Source organism: Dermochelys coriacea, chromosome 2 (genome assembly GCF_009764565.3).
Source record: "Dermochelys coriacea isolate rDerCor1 chromosome 2, rDerCor1.pri.v4, whole genome shotgun sequence".
Taxonomy (NCBI): Eukaryota; Metazoa; Chordata; order Testudines; family Dermochelyidae; genus Dermochelys; species Dermochelys coriacea.
In genome coordinates, this window is record NC_050069.1 from 242,247,873 (window position 1) to 242,255,365 (window position 7,493).

Below are 7,493 nucleotides of genomic sequence, written 5' to 3' on the forward strand. Positions count from 1 at the left end.
GGTGAAGATGCTCCGAATTTGCAGCTCTTTCCTACCCGGGAGCCTCCACTTCAGCCCCTCTGAGCTCTCTGGGGCATGGCTACGCTGCAATTAAATACCCTGCTGCCCTGGCTGAGCAGACTGGCGCTGTAACATTACACCGTAGACATTTTACAATAGCGTTTAAAATCTCTCCCTGGTGAGGCGAAGGGTATTTGAATCACACATTCCGTCTCCCAACTTTCCAAAGTGCTGGGGAGTGCTCGGCCCTCAGCTCTGCCCCACACTCCACCTCTTCCCCCAAGGCCTCACCTCCGCCCCACCTCTTCCCACCCAGTTCTGCCCTCTCCTCTGAGCACACGGTGTCCTTGCTCCTCTCCCCAGCCTCCTGCACACTGCGAAACAGCTGATTGCAGTGGGAGGTGCTGATCCATTGGGCCTACTAGGAGGTGGCAGGGAGCTGATGGGGGGACCTGCTAGTGGATGCTCAGCACACACCACTTTTTCTCCATGGGTGCTCCAGCTATGCGGGAGGAGAGTGAGCGATGGAGGGAGGGGGGATGGAGTGAGCAGGGGGCCGGGAAAGGGTGTTTGGTTTTCTGCAATTAGAAAGTTTGCAACTCTATGAGAGAAGTTTGAAAATGCGACCTGGCTGCACACTAAAGGCTCAAAACCCAGAAAATAAATGCAAAGAACACAAAATGTATTAATCTTGTGATTTTTAAGGCCTGACACATGATTTTTTGAATACCTGCAGTTGGCATTATTGCTGTTAGTACAATCTGCCTAGGCTTCACATTGTCTTTGGAGTTTTTTCCTCCAGCTATTTGATATCATTGTTTATCCCTGATCCGGTGTGGGTACTCTCTCAACTCTCTCCCAAAGTTGTAAAACTGTGTTTGACAAGACAGTTTTCTCTGAAGTCTCTTTCCTTTCTCTTAAAGTTGGGCAGCTTTTCTGCATTGCGTCTTAGTATATCAGATAATTTGAGGTTTCAGAGTAGCAGCCGTGTTAGTCTGTATTCGCAAAAAGAAAAGGAGTACTTGTGGCACCTTAGAGACTAACAAATTTATTAAGCTTTCGTGAGCTACAGCTCACTTCATCGGATGCATTTGGTGGAAAAAAAAAAAAAACTTCCGATGAAGTGAGCTGTAGCTCACGAAAGCTTAATAAATTTGTTAGTCTCTAAGGTGCCACAAGGACTCCTTTTCTTTTTGCAGATAATTTGAGGAACTGTCTTTCTACACTTCCTTATAATTTCAGTAGAAAATGTTTATCTCGGGGTCTCCCTTGTAATGTTAATTTCAGTCACTAGTCAGAATTTGGACTGTGCTTTGTGTCTTCCAGTTTCCATCTCTAATTTAAAGTCACTGATTATGTATTTGGTGAGTCTCACCTCTTTAGGCAATATGACACGGGGAGTATCCAAAATCCTGGGACACATTTTCCCAAGGTCCTGAAGCGGCAGCTGATAAGTTAGATGCTGCTGCTTTCTGACTCATCACCATTTCTAGGCCCAATAATCCTGCTTTAAAGGTGAACAGCAAAGGTGAAAAAGAAAATGTATTTGTGCCCTAACCTTAGACTGATCCTTTATGATTTATAAAGATTGCCTCAAAGATTTTCCAAAAGTGAACTTTATTTTGAAGAGATGAGGTGGTGAGTTAATATCTTTTACTGGATCATCATCAGCTGTTGGTGAGAGACAAGCTTTCAAGATTATATATAGCTCTTTCTTCAGGTTTGAGAAATGTACTCAGACTTGCAGCTTATTTACACTGGCAATTTCACACAGGGGTGTGAAAAACCACCCCCCTGAGCGCAGCAAGTTTCAACACTGTAAAGCGCCAGTGTAGACAGTGCACCAGTGCTGGGAGCTATGCTCCTCATGGAGGTGGGTTTTTATAGCGCTTTAGCGTTGCCAGTGTAGACTAGCCCTCAGAGTGCCAAGCTAAATGCAAGGTGGAACAGATTGTTTAGCATAAGTAGTTACTACACATTTCAAGGGACCATTCCAGGTGAAGTGTCCCATTAACACCTCTCCAGTCATAGGAGGAGGGGGAAGGAAAAAAAGCTGGGGGGAGGAGTTTAAGTGGAATATAGATTGTTGCAATAAGCCATAAATCCAGTGTCTGTATTCCGTGCACGATTTTTAGTATCTAGCAAAGTTATGAATGCAAGTTCCTGGTTTGTCATTTCAAGGTGTTGTGCAGGTTTCTTTTGTGGATGAGGACTAAGATGGGAGTCTTAAGGAACTGACAGACTGAATCAGCAACATAGCTTAAAAAAACAAGCAGGCAAATAACAGATATGTATTGATTCCTTACATCTCAATAAAGCTCTATAATGCTGTTATCCTTTACCAACAATTGAACAGATCGTGCAATAACTTAATAAAAGGCAAAGATCTTTTCTGGTTTAGATGTTATAGATGGCTCCTTGCAGCTAAAACTTGATGCAGAAAGGTCTTAATTGGCTACCTTCTGGACTCCTAGCAGATATAGGTAGCTGTGAAAGAAATGCCAAATAGGAATTTGGTTGAGAGGTTTGAGAAGGCTGAGGCAATTGCAGATAACATCTTAGCGCTTATTTACGCTACCGCTTAAGTCAATGTAAGTTATGTTGCTCATGGGTGTGAAAAAGCCACCCCCTGAGCAATGTATGTTGGTGGGAGATGCTCTCCTATTGACATAGCTTCCACCTCTAGTTGAGGTGGAGTAATTATGCTGATGGAAGAGTGCTCTCCTGTTGGCCTACAGCATCTTCACCAGCTGTGCTACAGTGGCCCAGCTGCATCGGTGCAGCTGAGCTGATGTAGCGCAGTAGTGTAGACTAACCCTTAGTCTAAGGCCTTGTCTACACTGCCACTTTCAGCACTGAAACTTTCTTCGCTCGGGGGTGTGAAAAAACACCCCCCTGAGCAATGTCAATTTCAGCACTGTAAAGTGGCAGTGTAGATAGTGCTACAGCGCTGGGAGCTATTCCCCTCACGGAGGTGGTTTTATTGCAGCGCTGGGAGAGCTCTCTACTACACAGCCATGGCAGCACTTTAATGTCAGCTGTGTAGACATACTCTTTGGCTGGGCTACACTGGAATACACTGGGCTATTCGCGTAGCTGAAGTCGCAGTATCTTAGTTCGACTTATCTGGCTGTCCTCACGGCAACGTGTCAACCGTGGCGGCTCCCCCATCAACTCCATTTACTCCTCCTGCTGAGGTGGAGTACAGGCGTCGATTCGGGGATCAGTCGATCACTATCCACTGATCTGGCGGTAATGAAGATGTAGCCTTAGTTTGGTTGTGTAGACTCCCTCAAAGAGGCTAATGCTGGTCTCAGTCATAGCCTGATTATGCTGCTCAACACAGCATGCCAAGTGAATCTAAAACTGAGTAAGAAAAAAGACACTGCACCTATCAGCTTTGCTGTATATTGGACATCTTCTAATGGAAGAGGGTTTAAAAATAGACCGTGAGAAGGTTGAAGTAATTTTGAGCATGTCCTGTCCACAAAATGTGGAAGACATAGCGTTTTGGAGGGGATTTGTAAATTAACTGTCCAGGTTCTGCACAGCTCTACTTTTCACTAGTACAAGTAGGTGAATGATTGACATGGGATAGATTTAAGCAGCAGGCTGCAACTTTATTAAATATACCTTGGGGAGTGGCACTACATTGTCCATTCCCAGCTCTCATGTACCAGGTATTTAATTAGTTCCAGTGCAGGTTACAGGGCTTTGACCATGTATGAAACTACAGACTCTATTCAGTTGTGCAACTTTTCCCCTGGCAGAGGCCAGAAGGCTGAGTGGGGGAAACTTCACTTTGCAAATCTTCAAGCTCCTCCTCCCACATAAGCACAAGGTCCACCAGTGCAGGAGTGTCATTTACCTCTGGGAGCTGGCCCTTTTAGCCTTTACCTGCACTGATGAGTCAGTAACTGTAACAGCATTATATGAACCTCAATTCCTAGTATTTCTAACCCAGCTGTGCTTCCAGGAGGCTGTGAGGAAGGCAAGAAAACCCACTGGACTACATGCCAATGGTGAATTGTGAGCGGGGTAACTAGAAATGGGTTGGGTTGAGGAGAAGAAGCTGAGAACTGAATAGACTGGGGTATGTATGTGTGTTAGAATTGATGCCTTTCATTGGATTACTAATTTTTAGTCAGGCTAATATGTTTTTATAGGAATTTTGCGCTATTTGTTGTTAGAAATCTTAATAAAGGGTTATTTAAAATAAACAATTTGATACCATGTTACAAGGTAAATAGCATGATCAAAGTTTACTTATAGCATTATACACATAAGAGCATAAGAATGGCCATACTAGGTCAGACCAAAGGTCCATTTAGCCCAGTATGCTGTCTTCTTACAGTGGCCAATGCCAGGTGCTTCAGAGGGAATGAGCAGAACAGGTAATCGTCAAGTGATCCAACCCCTGCAGCCCATTCACAGCTTCTAACAAAATTTCACAAGAATAGTAATGAGTCCAATAAAGTACTATTGAATTCAATTAAAATAGTCCTCCTGCCCCCTCTTTTCATTGGTATTTTTAATTGGAGGGAATTGGTAATGATGCCTTGCATTTTGTGTCAGTTCTTTGTAATATATATTAAGTGTGCATAAACAGTTTAAGGTTTAACAGTTTAATCCATAAAAATTAAATATTGGCAAAGCAGTACGTGTTCCAGTATATATTTGTAATCTGTTCATTTAATAATATTTAATTTTTATGGATTAGATGCCAAAGAGCCCCCTTTTAGCTAGTAACCAAATTAAGGTAGAAATTCAGAGATCCTGTGAATAGATGATAATGGTGAGAATGAGAACAGATCTGAGTGTAGGTTAGCATCTTAGATACTCTCTTTAAAATATTTATGGCATCTTTTGTATATGGCATTGCTTAGTAGGCACATCTAGTTTAGTTAGCCATTAGAAATAAATTACTCCAGCTAACAACTGACCTATCCACTGATTCAAACTTAACCCAGGGGTTCTGAAAATTTTTCATTCATGGACTACATTTTAATACAGAGAGTGTTTCATGGACCACCCATTTTCCCACTGATGACTGAGCAGACCATTTCCTCCTGTGTGTCACTATATAACACTCATGTGGCAATTACAGTAATTGCTTACATGAAGAGTAATTTTAGGAAAGTGTTCAATTCTTTAAAGCTATTCTTAAATGCAGTTTAATATCTGGCAATAAAAAGGAGGAGCCAGCACTGTGGACCCCCAGCAAGTACCACATGGATCACCAGTACTCTGTGGACCACAGTATGAAAACTTCTGATCTAATCTCTTTGGGTAAGTCTACACAGCAAAGAAAAACCTCCAACTGGCCCATGCCAGCTAACTTGGCTCACAGGGCTCGAGCTACAAGGCTGCTTCATGGCTGTATAGACTTCTGGGTGCTCTGGGACCCTCCATGTCACAGGGTCCTAGAGCCCAGGCTCTAGCCCGAGCCAGGAAGTCTACACAGCAATGGAACAGCCCTGCCATGGTTTTTCCTTTGTTGCGGAGACACACTCTTTGTGTCTCGGTTTCATCTGTAAAATGGGATAATTATACTTGCCTGCCTCACTAGGTTGTACTGAGGAATAATTAGTTAATAGTTGCAAACTGTTTTGAAGATGTAAAGTTCTATATAAGTATTATTAATAATAATTATTTATATTACAATAGTGACTAGTGGTCCTAATAGAGATTCAGATCCTATTGTGCTAGTACTGTACAAAAGTAAGAGACAGTTCCTGCCCTGAAGGGTTTACAGTCTAAATAGACAAGACAAAGAGCATGAGAGGAAGGAGAGAGGTCAAGTAACTTTCCCAATAACACTCAACAGGTCAGTGACAGAGCCAGAAATAGAGCCCAGGTCTCCTGAGAGTCAGTCCAGTGCAAATCACTGGACCACACTGCCTCTATGGTATCAGCGCTTCTTATTTTCCAATTCTATGACTGAGAGCAGAGTTATCTGGTGCACCTCTTCTACTCCTGTTGCTGCGTGCCTGCATTCTGTACATTTGAAGAGGGAATACAGAAGAGTTTTCAGAAGGTCTCATTGACACTGAAAATCTCCAGCAGAAAAGGAAGAATGTGTCCTGGAGGATAAGAATGAAGAAGATGCTAGACATAGATGCTAGATTAATACTGAAATTATTTTTAGAAAGCAGGATCACTTTGTACAGGAAGTGATGGTGCTGGAGAGTTGCAGTAATTACTTTTGATAACAGCCTCTTTTTGTTTCTTCTTTTCTCTAATGATAAGTAGCACTTCTTTGGGAGTAGTAAGTGAATTTAGCCTGGCAGCTTGTCAACATCACATAACGTGATTATGGAGTTGCAGGTTTACATCAGTGTTAGGCTCTCCAGCCTCAGACAAGGGTCTGAGTAGAGTGAGTCAAGATATACTTGCTGCCTAGTTGGAGGACTAGAGTTGACTAAATATTTACAAGGGTTTGTTCACTAGAATCCTGATCTCCCAATGTGCTGAGCAACCTCCGATTATATGGTGGGGATTCTTAACTCCTTTTGGCTTCACAGACAGTGTTCATCATCTAGCAGCAATGGGTCCTATAAGCCAAAACCTGATTTCTGCTGAGTACTTGCAACTTCCTATGTTGTTATTGGGCAAACAGAGGATAATATTTATTGCTTTTTGGGGGGGGGGGTCATTGAAAATGATACAGACTTCCTCAGGAATAAGTTAGATAGAATAATTGTAAATCAGATTCTCATCAGACACTAGCCAGGATCCCTGGCTTATAGCATTATCGTAAACAATATTTTGTCTGAAAATAAAAACTGAGGAGTAGTCTGTGGAGAAATAGACTTATTTTTAACTCTACACTGCATTATACATTAGCACCTGATAATCACAAACCTCTAGAACTTCAAGATAAGGTTTCTACAAACTGATAAAACTGTGTTGTTTTTACCACTCCTAACACAACTTAATTCTTTACTGTTTCTCATGGCTATTTATCATTTCTAGTTGAGTAGGATCTTGAGTTTTTCAGTTGTGTGCTATTCTTGAAATAGGATTCAGTTTTATAGTCTCAGTAAACGAGTGAAAATGTAAGAATGCCTTTTTGTGGCTATTACCAACTTAAACGTTTCTAGCCACTTTGTACCAATATAAGAAAAAAATTCAAACTATAAAGCTAAAAGAACAGAATAAAGATTCATATTCATAGAATTTAAGTCCAAAAGGAAACACCATGATTATCTGGTCTGTTTAACATAGGGCATAGAATTTCACCCAGTAATTAATTCCTGCATCAAGCCCAAAAATTCTGGTTGAAGTAGAGCATATCTTTTGGAAGATATCCAATCATGATTTGGAGACTTCAAGTGACAGAGATCCATGACATCAATAAGTAAGATGATCCAATGGTTTATTATCCTCACTGTTAAAAAGGTGTGCCTTTTTCTAGTCTGAACCTGTCTAGCTTCGGATTCTAGCCATTAGATTTTGTTATGCCTTTGCCTGCTAAATTAAAGAGCCCTCTA